The 12963-nt window shown below is 28.9% G+C and overlaps 1 protein-coding gene across 4 annotated transcripts in view; it reads left to right on the forward strand.

Moving 5' to 3' along the window:
* Sesn (Sestrin) overlaps positions 1–12963 on the forward strand; it is a 265432-nt gene that overhangs the window by 183614 nt on the left and 68855 nt on the right. The gene's annotated exons all lie outside the window — the stretch shown is intronic.

The following is a 12963-nucleotide window of genomic DNA, read 5'->3' on the forward strand; positions in this document are numbered from 1 at the left end:
TTTTAATCTCCTTAATTATTACTATATTAAATAATAAATAAAATTAAAAATACTTTTATTCCTGATAACAATCAGTAGTTTTGATTATTTGACAAATTTTATTTTTTAATAAATTAGAGAATATTAAAAAAATATGTTGTCATATTTTTTTTCGTTGTATATGATAAGTTTTAATGAATACAAACGTATCGTTGTGTTAGTTAAATGAGCACTGGAAATTGTTTGGTGAATTGTAGATTATTTCTTTTATTTTAATGTATAATCACTTTACAATGCACATAATATGATTCTATTAATTTATATTTTTTTTTAATGAATACTTTTTTTTTTAATATGTCATAATAATAGCTCAAACCCAGAAACAAAATAATTTTGTTGAAGGTATTTTGTATCAGTTTTAAATACTTTTTTTTTCGGTAAAAGAACTTGAACACACTGGTTAAATTTGTAAAATTTCTTGCTCAATTCTTATGCATTATTATTTGTGCACTTTATTATTATTAAAAATATTAAAAACAATATCAGAACAAAAACATTCCAATTTTTGAAAGTTATATTTTTGTCTGCTGAATCAATATCAATTTTAGCGCGGTCTGGATATTAGCAGGCCTGTTAAAATTATACTTCCTCAACTGATAAAAATCCTTGTCAATTCTTTCCTGAATGCGAATCGGAGGTGATTAACGATGTAGAAAAACTGGAACCTAAGCTTGTTCCTTTTTTAATTTTTGCAAAAATAACCAAGGAACTGTAACTAACAATCCACTTCTTTACCTTTGGGTCGACTCCCCTCTATTCCTTCTTTAAGGATGTGTTTTCTAGAGTCGAAGGCTTCGAAAATAAGAACCTTGGTGCTAAAAGGCATTTACACAACGACCTAGAAATATCCTCGTTTTCTTTATTTGTTTTTGGAGAATTTTAGAACGCCTAATTTTTTTTTTCAAATCAGGCACTGAAAATAACTATTACTTTTTAAATAAAAAGAGTTTAATTTTTATTTTTGGATAAAAAATATCTATGAATGAAATACAAATAAATTTCTTCTCGAAATTATTACATTTCAAATGTTTTCCAAAAAAGATTTCTTTTAATTTTTATCGTTTTATAATAGCAATTTTGCCAAAATATTTCGTTAAAATAAGTTTTAATAAATGAACACCTATTTTTATTAATGGTTTTCTTAATCGTGACTCTTACGACACAATAGCTACAAATTAAAATATATACATAGTCATAGTAAGTTTTTGTAAATAATACATTAATTTAATAAAAAACACAGACAAACTAGAGTATGAACAAAAAAATATTAGTAGGAAGATGGTTCAGATTGCGGTTAAAATAGGTAAAAACATGGTAGAAAAACTATTTGTAACCGACGTTTTTCCACACTTGACTGGGCTTAACATGGCTGAATGAGAACAAGGTACGAACATTGTAAGTAATAATAATATACATATGTAGTTGTAAAAAAATAATATGTATGATAAACAATACAAATATATATGAATAGAATATAAGCTAAACAAGTACGGTAATGATTAATAGAATTGCAAATGTACTACTTGAGTAATGAAAGAGTGAAGAAGAAAATAATGTGTAAGTATAGTGCAATAAATATCATTAGTTTTAACACCCAAAACTAATTTCTATTGTCGTAGAAACTGTACCACCGGGACGCTCTTCTTACAATCTAGTTCTTAAAGTCAGCTAATAATTTTCCTAGAAAAATAAATACATCTATAATTCCATTAACTTCAACATCATTAATTAACCATGTTTCCTGTACATAATCTGGTCTTAAGCTCGCTTGTAAAATTAAAAATTATGTTTCAAATAAAATATTGATTATTATTAAATTGTGAATAAAAATTTAATAACCATAAGACGATTTTCCGAAGGTTATAAAATTATCCTTTGTTACATTCACGCACTATTTTTTAATTTTATTACTTATGGAAGACCACTTTTCGAAAATCGGCTTTCTTGGGATTACCTAATCCCTATATAAATTGGCGCCCAACTTTAAAGCACTTGAGATTAACATTCCAAGGCTCTTAGTGATACATTATTATATTTCAATATCTGTTAAGTAAAAGAGAAGTCACCCATAGTCATGAGCTGTATACATTCATTTTGTTACCAAATATCAGTTTCTTATAAATAGAGAATGAATTTTCGAGCAATACAATTTGTTGGTACTTTTTTTTTTTTAATTTTCATTTCTAGTCTTCATGTGTTAAACGGTGCTTTACCTTACCTTATATTTAAGCATATTAGTTTTTTTAAATTTAATTCGAAAAACATAAAATTAAACTAAATAAATATAAGATTTCATAATATATATCAATATGCAATTACGTGCAGAAGCTCAAAATATGCGATTTGGCCGTATTAAAAGATGCAATTGTACTAAAACCCGGTCTCTATTTATTGAAGTTAAAAATTCATTCTTTTATTTCAACAACTAGGATCTAGCTTACCCAAAATATTTTTTATCTAATTAAAAAAATAAACTATACTTGTTAAATAAATAATATGTATTCATTTTTTTATTTATTAGTTGAAAACTAATTTTTTACACTACCGCAACTCTGACTGTTCCTTCAAATTCACTTGTGGTCATTTATATCTATATTTTTTATTCAGAAATGTTTGAATAATAATTTTTTTTGTATGAAAATGAAAAAAATGAAAGTTAAGTTATTCCTAATTTTACAAAATAAATATTTACCATATATTTATTTATTTTAATGTATTGTGGAATCTATTTTAGTAAATATGATTTCGGGTCCAGATTAAAATTTTCTTGTTTTCATACACAGTTTTTTATAGAAATATGTAGAACCATGGCAATATTGCGTTAATATTTTATTATAAACGTTTACTATTTCTTTTATTGTATAATAAATTTTCAACTTTATAAATTATAAAACATTTTAAGAACAATGTTGAAATGAACCACTTGAGCTGAGGCTTTGAGAAACCACTTACTAACAATGTACATCTGCGTCATTTTCACAGTTTTTATTCTTAGGAATAATATTTTAGAGTGTGTGGATAATTTAATTTAATTAATTTCCCTCTTTTTTTTCTCTCTATCTCTCTTTTTTTTTATAGACCCTTACAAGATAATAAAATCCCCGTTGAAATTTTCCGCTATTTGTTACAGTTTTACAATTATCTCAAACTAGTTATATAACGTAGGTTGGCATTTTGATATGTCATATGTCACAACTTTTAAAACAAATTGCAAATCTTTACTGCAAATTCTTATCCATTTGAAATTATTATTGCCGTTCATAAATGACTTGTAAAAAGAGTTAATTGGCTTACTTTCTTATGTACCTGGAGAAAGTGAAGGTTAAAATAAATTGGAATTTATTTATATAATGTTATAATAAATTTTTATTATCACAATTTTTAGATTTCATTCAAAGCTATTTTGTAAAATTATTCATTAAGATAAAATTCGTCTATTTGATTCGCTGGTATTATAGAATTTTTTTTCTTTTATTATTCTTTAGCCCCACTATTTCTATGAATATCCCGTTATGCTTTCGCAAATGTATTTTGTAGAAAAAGGCAAACAATATAGAAATATATTTTAGGAATTATTAAAATTGATCATACTTTGGGAACTAACACTTCATAAAAAACTAAACCAGTGTGATATATTGCCTCCTTATTAGTTTATAAAGTATTAAATATTATATAGTAATTATATAAGTATTAAATAAATATTCAAGAAAAAAATATTTCAATTACTAAAAAAAAATGGTACTTTTTTTTTTAAATGTTAGTTGCATAACCCTAATATATATTTTTTTTTATTATAATAATAATCATACAAATATATACATAAAGTACATACCTACCTAATATACATACCTACATATAAATATAATTATGCATATAAATCTTATCGTTATTATTTAGATTTTAATTTTCTTAGAAGTGTTTAATATTGAATATTAAGAATTTCCTCTTCTTCCATGCTCTAATCAAAAAAGAAATATTTTATGAATATATTCTAAAAGTTTTAATTTCAATCCAATCTTTTTAATATAAGTTTATTCAATTCTACTTAATTATTACGTAATTTTTGAATAAATAGAACAAAAAATCGTTACCCTCAATGAAGAAGATATTGCCTTTATATGTATTTATATTCATAATATATTTACAATTTAATTTATTATTATCATCTTAGTTAAATTGATTACCATATTATTTTTCTTTATAATGAGGGAGAAGTATTTGCCTCTACAATACGTACTTTGATAGGCTCTTCAGTTCTCCTATAAATAGGTACTTATCAGCTGTTTGTTTGATTTATTTGGGTTAATGGTCGTCAATTACGTATATCGGAATGTTGTCTCGATATGAAAAATAAAAATATAATATCTCGGCTTCCGAATTCGGGATCTTATCTGAAATCATTAAGTGAATTGAAAAAATAAAATATTTCATGTATAAAAACTCAAATCCTGGTTAATTGAACTCAGAACAGATCATAGCTGCAAACTGGGTAGAGACCGATTTAAAAATAGGAACTAATCCTTCATGATATTTTAGATGTCATCCTGGCTTATGATTGGGTATGACATCAAGGACCTTCAAACTGTAAGATTCTCCTCCCACATACCTGATTCGACCTATATGTACTCCGTCCGACTAGCTTAAAGGTACAATTCCTTTAACTTATTTTAAGCAGGAATACCTCAGGCTCACGTATTAGTCGATATGTTGTACATTCTTTTTTGGTATCGTTTATGAAAAGCTGTCGCCATGATAATAATCTGACAAGTATTAATGAATGAGAAAAAACTTCTCTAAAGATCTTTTGGTTCTAATAATTTTATTTCGAATCTCATTTGAATTTTAAAATACACTTTTGTTTTTAAAGTTCAAAGTTATATTAGAAGAACGTTACGTGTACCTTTAGTTTTGGAAAATTTGTGGTGAAAAATATATTTTTAAATATTGATTGACGGTTCCATTCTGTATATATACCTTACATTTCATGCAGGGCAAAGAGAACCTGCTGTTGTTGAATAATATATTTATCGGAAGCTTCAGTTACCCACCTTTTTGTTATCCGTCATCAGTCACTACCTGTCTAGCGCAGGACCCTACCACCTATTTTCACACCTGCTATCCTCAGGCAGTTACTTTTCCGACCTGGGTTTGAAAAAAAATGTATATAGTTATAGAATTTTTTAAAAATAAAAAAAAAATACGAAAATCTTTGTTGGCAATAATAAAAGTGGAGAATGTAAAAATTATACCTATAATAAAACTTATTAACGACGATTGGAATGAACTAGAAACTTGAAGAGTTCACAAATGTCACTATTTGATTCTATCAAACAAATAATTTTCTATTATAATAAACTAACAATTTTCTCTGACAGTAGATCCGACTATATCAACTTATGATATAGTATAAAAAATATCAATTATTCTGGGATATTTATTTTTAAATCACAATGAAAAGGCATGGTTTCATTTTTATTTTTTTAAATAAAATTTTTGGAAGGCCAGCTCGGTGAGTAAGGCGCTGTGTACTAACTTCCAGGATATGGTTAGAATCCGGCTGTGGCAGAGAATTATTTATTCTGTTATTTAGTCGAGAGTCAACCCAATGTGTTTGGGAGTCCAGACTCTTTAAGTGGATCCTCAATTTTATATTCAGGTAATCATGACATGCTAGAAGTACTCGAAGTAAAAAGTGCCGAGTACTAATTGATCTTAAGAGAAAAGTTACTCAGTTTTTGAAATATTTCACTACTGGGATTTATTTCGAAATATAAGTTAATGCAAAAAGTGAGTTGTTCTAACATTTTCTACAAAACAGGAACAACAATAATAATAGCCCTGAATTTTTGTAAATAATGGAAGAAACCTCGTAGATTTCTTTTACGCCCTAATTTAATTATTTATTAACCTTTTAAACCAACCAGCTCTTAAACAGAAAGAAAAAATCATCATAATACATATCGTTGTATTTATTATTATTATTATGTTAGGAATGGGAATCATTCTTTACACTAACTGTATCTTCTATAAAAATTTCGCTATAGCCAGAAGAATAGGATAAATTCTCTTCCCATAAAGCAGCGCAAGAATAAATTTACAACTCAAAAAGTAGAAAAGGTGGTCCCCAAGACGAACCAGGTGTTTGTTCCGCCGTGCAAGGGCGTCAATCCCGTATCTCCGTCCATAAATAAGGACTCTTTTGAAAGCCTTTCGAAACCAAAAAGTCCAAGTCGTTAAGGGATAATCGGGAGCGGTAAAGACGGAGAATTTTTGGTGGCCCCTCATTCCAGAGTTTACGACCGGACTATTCAGGGACCCAGGACCCTGGCAGGCACAATGGACAAGTCTCCAACTAACAGCCTGTTCCTTTTGAAATAAATCGTTTTTATTTTCCAAAAAAAAAAAAAAAAAAAAAAGAAAAAAATAGACAAAATGGCATAGTAATTTACAATCATAATTATGCTAAATAAAACTATTGTTCAAATTCAGGTATTATTTGAAGGATAGATATTATAGACATTCAACCAAGGAGAAATACTTAGAAAAATAAATCATTCTTCAATTTTTTATCTTATTCACTGCGATTTATATTAATTATTATGATTGCCTATGTTTCGTCCTAAGCCGTCGGACTTTTACATTTCTAAGCAAAACAAAATACAAGAATCATAGACAATATAATAAATGAAACAGGGTTACACAGAAGAATATGAAAATTTATTTTAAAAAAACATTTTTTTTTTTCTAAAAACTTTATTTATTGTTAGATATTACAATCTGCCACACCCTTGTGAACAAAAGGTAATAGTGATGAATGATCACATTCATGCTAAAATAAATGGAAAAGAAAAAAAAAAGTACATACAAATAAATAGAATCTCTCTTAAAATATATACAAACAGAAGGACAAAAAAAATGAACATAATCAAACCATATGCATGAAAAAATAAATAAATAAAATAAAATAATGATATAAATAAAAGAATCTCCAGACCCATTTACACTCTTATATACAATATTTACACAATCGACCTGTGGATCCCTGAGCTCACTCTATCTCCTACGTGTGAGGTGTAGAGCAGAGGTCATAAGATCCCAGCGGATCCCTCTTGCCGCATCACTGGAGCCAGTGGAGGCTGAGAAAGTGCGCTAAAGCCGCAAACAATCAACTTCAGTGGAGAATCTGATCATTGCCAGAACTCCAATTGTCCATTTTTATTTTACATCAAGTCTCTCGGTCACTGCCGTATCAACCTTCGAGGTTTATTGTATGGATGGGTGGAACTAGATAAGGATTGAACCAAAGGATTAGGATGGTTAGAAAGGTTTATATGGAATTTTGAAAAAAAATATTAAATTAAATTAATTATTTTATCGGAATTATTTTTTCACATTAAGGCCTGTAGAAATTTAATCAGAGGCGTAAGTATATGTCATAAAAATCTTTAACAACATAATCGTGGTTTTAATGTCGACATATTCGCAAAGATTAATAAATTGTTGTATATACTATTGTAATAATGTTTAATTTATCCTGATATTGTCTATGATTCTTGCATCGATCTATGCACGTGATTCTTAAGTGTATAATATTTTTAAAAATTTGTATTTTCGGAAACCCAATAATGTATATCAACATTCAAGAAATCCTAGAATAAATTTGTACTAATGAACACGCTGTCTAAAAATCCATAGTATTTTCAAAAACTATGCCTCCGATAACAGTGAATCACCGAAAGGAACTGCATCTTAACTAAAAAATGAATTATTAGTAAAATAATAATAAACAGCAAATTATTTATTTATTAAAATATTAGCTAACTCGGCAATAAGTCATTATTTCTAGGGTTTAATGTATATAGATTAAACGAATATTATTGAAACTTTGTTATTTGTGGTTTAACATTCTTGTGTTTTCCAACTTAGGTCAGAAAACCTGAGTTTCCGACAGTTTACCAGCCTATTCTAGCCAGAGTGGGAAGGTAGAAATTTCTTCTTTGGGTCCGTCCTAAATAAAAGAAAATCTGCACATGGCGAATTCGAACCGACACCGGTTCTAGCGCGTGAATGATAATTCGTGGCTTAAAACCTTCTGCCAAATTGTATTTAGTTAAAATTATATATACCCATTCACTTTATTATTTTAATATTTTGGTTATATAAATTTTAATTAATCTTTTATCCAATTATTTCAATTCCTCTTTCCAAATTCATTTCAATATCTTCGATCACAAAGTGCTATATCTCTGATTTTTCTAGAACACATACCGCCATCACACAATCATATCTCAAATTATCGGTTTCAGTGGGTGACATTAAATTTACTTATAAAAATTGATATACTAATTTTCTATGAGTTTTTAGAATCTATAAGCTATAAATTGGACACCTTGGCTTTGGCAGAGAATTTCGAGCTTTAGTAGAATTTTTTTAATATTTAAACAAAACTAATCCAACCTTTGTAAAAAATAAGCCTTCCTCCTGTTTCATTTTTTGTTCTTATAAATGTTATTTTTTTAATATTTTGAAGTACTTCTTAATAATCGTGGCCAGTTTTACTTCGACGAAATCTCTATTAGGTTTATGCTTAGACCTAGTTGTTCAGAATACTCGAGTTGTTTAGAGCAATCTTTTTTTACTCATTCCCTGAATCGATACTCGCTCTAGGAGATCACTGGAGTTGGATTCTTTTATTTCCTGATACCCCAGCAGTTGGCATCACACACAACAATGCTTACACGATGAATGGTTAGGGAGAACTCATATTGATCTAACGAACCAGACATCCAGAAAATCCTTTTGACAATTGAATTGTTTGCTAAGTAGGAAAGAAAAAAAAATTTAACAGCAAAAATTTTCAAAAATCTTTTTATTCCTTCGGGCGTATGGTTATTATTGATATTGTTTATGGGTTTTAAATGATTTAATTTTATTATTTTCTATATTTGGGATGATTTATTGCTTAGTAGTATAAAAAAAACAATTATAAATTTTTATTCTGATTTTTTTAAATTTAAATCTTATATATACATAATTTATTTTTTTTAATCCTCAATAAAATTCAAATTTAGTGAAATATTTTTGAAATTTTGTATATATTATTTATTTTTCAATCGACATACTTCCTACAATATTTAGAGAATTTTGTAGAATAAATCGCTCTAATATATAATTATTTTATTCAGTAGAATAAAAAAATCATCGGATCATAGCAATTGGGTCATTTTCCCTTAAACCTAACCAAGATTTTTTTCTTCCTTTTTTTTTGTATTTCGCAAAGATGTTTTTGCATTGACACCATTTTTTAGTCCGATTGATTATTGTTAATTTTCTTGTTTATGATACGTATTACCTACTTTTCCAGTCGGATAGGTTAAGGTTAACCTGTTCTGGATTGAGATGGCATAGCGTTGGTCGAGAAACGAACATATGTTTTCGTTTAGGCTAGTAATCTCGCCCACGCTTATGGCCTCTTCGAAGCTTAAATTACCTTCTTGCAAAACTTAATGTATAGGTATTGTCATGTCTATATTTGTTAATGAACCATTAATGAAAAAAATTGTATCTATGATAATTTAGTCATATTATTTATCAATTATTTTTACCCAGTTTAGATTACATACTTATTTATTATTATATGATAATGACACCTGATATTTTTTATTTACTGATATAATAATAATGAAATAATTAATTCAGTAAAGAGAGAGGTAGGTTGAACCGGCTTCAATTTTTTATGATACAAATGGGTTGTAATATAATATATAATATATAATATCTTTACATTTTTATTATGTTTATATTGTCTGTTCATGATTATACATATTTAAATATTATATTTTTTCACTCTAGCTAACTAAATTAATAATTTCCGATGGCTCGTTCCACATGCAATTTCTATTTTTTTATAATTTTATGTTTTCTTCTTCTCTTTATTTATGAATATTATCAATTTTTTTTCTGTCGACTCCCCCTCCCTTTGGAGTCTTATACTGCCTAACCATGGTCGGAGGTCAAGTTTTTCATTTTGTGTGATCGCCACTCAATAAGTTGAATGTTGACAAAATTCAACGTCCCAGGCCGGATTCGAACCGGTGCCGCCAGCAGATCTCAGATCGGTAAGACTACGCCTAACCACCTGAGCTACGGACGGCCCATTATCAATCTTTGTGCTATGCTTATCATACTCATTTTTACATAATAATTTTATAATTTGTTATTTTCTCTATTTGTCTCGTATGATGTAGCTTTAAAGTAGGCTTTCTTGATTTCGACATAATGTCTCCTGTCAAATTAAATAAAAACCAAGACTTTTTGTAGGGAGTTTATTGTCAATGGACCTAATAATAATTAATTGTTAAAAAAAAATACTAACAGCAACCCATCACGTCTAATTAATGTTTTAAAAGTTACATATTGTTTATATTTTCGGTTGATTCAGTTTTTAATTCACCTCTTGTGTTGTTTTTGAATAGATGTGTCGGAAAGTCTCTTCTATTTCAAATGAGGAGATTAGGTCGGTGTGAATGTTTTCTGACCTGCACGCGTTGTCCTTGGTTGACAGTTACTCCAATGTATAATGTTTGTAAACCCTTAACCGACGGGATGATAAATAGATACAAGAGCGAGGGATTGTTTACAAGAGGCGATCTGTTGTCTTGCCAGCGTCCTTAGATAGAATTAGCATGAAGTGGCCAATGTGTGGGAAGGGATCCGCCGTAAGGAATATGGGCCAATATAAAATTCAAATGTGAGTAAACAGATAAAGATAAAAAAGACCTTGTAGTTCTTACAGCGTCGTTCTGTACGAATTGCCATCTCGAGTACTGCCTCCACTACGTGACTGGAGCTCCACTACCACTACCGGTACTGATTATCACACCAGACCCAGTGCGGCGCCATGGTGTTAAATGTTAGCATGATGGATTTTACTATTGTAATGATTGCAACCGTTGATACCGTGGCTGTAAAGTGCTACAATAACCTTAGCTTGACTATTACGCCAAACCTATTGCGACAGTACTACCACGACAGCAAATGTCATGATGGCAAGTATTGTACATCTTGTCATATTAATAGTGCTTAGAAACAAATAATCTCAAATTCTTTTGCCTAATTCTCATTGTGATGAAATTTCCTCATTAAGAAACAAATAAATATAATTTTCCTTATATGAATATAAACTATTTCGTATCTCCACCAACAACCCTTCTTTGGCCGCGTTGTGAGAAAAGTTTAGTTCGAAAATTGTTTGCTATATATTCACTAATACTGGACCGATTCATATATTTATATTTTTAGCTTGAAAAACAATTTAATAGTCTTTTCAACGATCAAATTGTGATAGTGCGACAGTAAAGCACAGTATGATGTTGTGTCTTTCACTATATCTCATATCACTGTCACTATGGTACTTGGTACTGCTATTATCTGTTTCAATATTCAAATATTGTTAGAAATAAGGACCAAATAAATTCTTAATTATTTGATGAACTACTATTGAACTGATAGTTGTTAGTACTTCGAGTTTAGACGTGAGAATCAAGTCCAGACTGTTACAATTAATTTAGTTGAATGCGTTGTTGTGAACAAGTAGGAATTTATAGTTTTTAATTAACAGTGTTATTTAACTAAAATAATTAACTGCACCCAACACTGCAAAGTCCAGATATGTTTTTCTAATAATTAGAAAAACATACACCTATCTCTCATAACATTGCTAATGACCGTCTAAAAAGTGGTAACATTTTTATTAGCTAAAAAGAAATTAATCGAACGAGTATTAGTGAAGATACAGCAAACGATTCTCTTCCTGAACTTTTCTCACTACGTAGCAAGGAAAGGCGTATGAGTGGAGACACTATATATTCATACATTTATGTTTTTTAAGACAAATATTATTATTCGTATTTTAATATGGGAATGTATTATGTTAAATGAGTATGACTGAACTTTCGGCCTATCCTCATGTCCAAAGATAAATAAATTTATTTTCGTTCCTTTTTGATAAAGGATCTTTTTATTGTTTATAATATATCGTTTATACACCATCACGATGAAATAATATTATTAATTTAAAAAAAAAAAAAAATTAACTAAGTCAAAATAATGGATGAGAATGCGGAGTTGAGTTCATTGTCCTGTAGCTAGTGCTATCAATATTAGATGAGGGCAACCAGTAATTTTCTAATTCTCTTCTTTTAGGCCAACCCATTCCAGTCTTTGTTGAATGTATACATTGAATATTACTTATTTATTGTTGGTAATATACCTTATGTACATATGTATACGACTGTATATCTAAATATTGATGTATAAAACAAAATGGCTAGGAGTTATGTGAAGATCCAGTTGAAACAAATACCTCCTTGAGCCGTCCCATCCGGATTCAGATTTCGCTGATGAAGCCCTTGAATGAGGGTGGGAGAGGGGGAAGAGAAAATGAGGAGATTGTATAGGGTCAGGATTTTCCTAAGGGGGGCTGTATGATGACGTAGCAGATGTCAGAGTATAGCTACTTTATCAGCATTTCTCCTCCCCCCTCTTATACTTTCCTTTCAGTGTGATAATAAAATCTCAAATCCGAGAATACATCAAATGTATTCAGTCATCATCTAAAGAATGTGACAACCCACAATTTTTTTGTACAAAATCCTCTTTGTTATTCTTTAAACCTTCTTGTTTTGTTGGTTTGTATAACACCATAATTCCAATATATTTACCTATAATATTATTATTGGTACATTAGTATATAAATTAATTATATACTAATTAGTAAATGTAAGTGAAGAAAGGAAAGTGTTTTGTAAAAAATTTTTAAATCTAAGATATAATTTTTTAGAAAAAGTTATAAGTGACAAGGGCAATTAGCCTGCAACTTTAAGATTTAAAAAAGAAATGACATCAATATTGAAGGTGGTATCC

This window comes from Halyomorpha halys, unplaced genomic scaffold (assembly GCF_000696795.3).
Source record: "Halyomorpha halys isolate HHAL.00 unplaced genomic scaffold, Hhal_1.1 Scaffold627.1, whole genome shotgun sequence".
NCBI classification, from domain to species: Eukaryota; Metazoa; Arthropoda; class Insecta; order Hemiptera; family Pentatomidae; genus Halyomorpha; species Halyomorpha halys.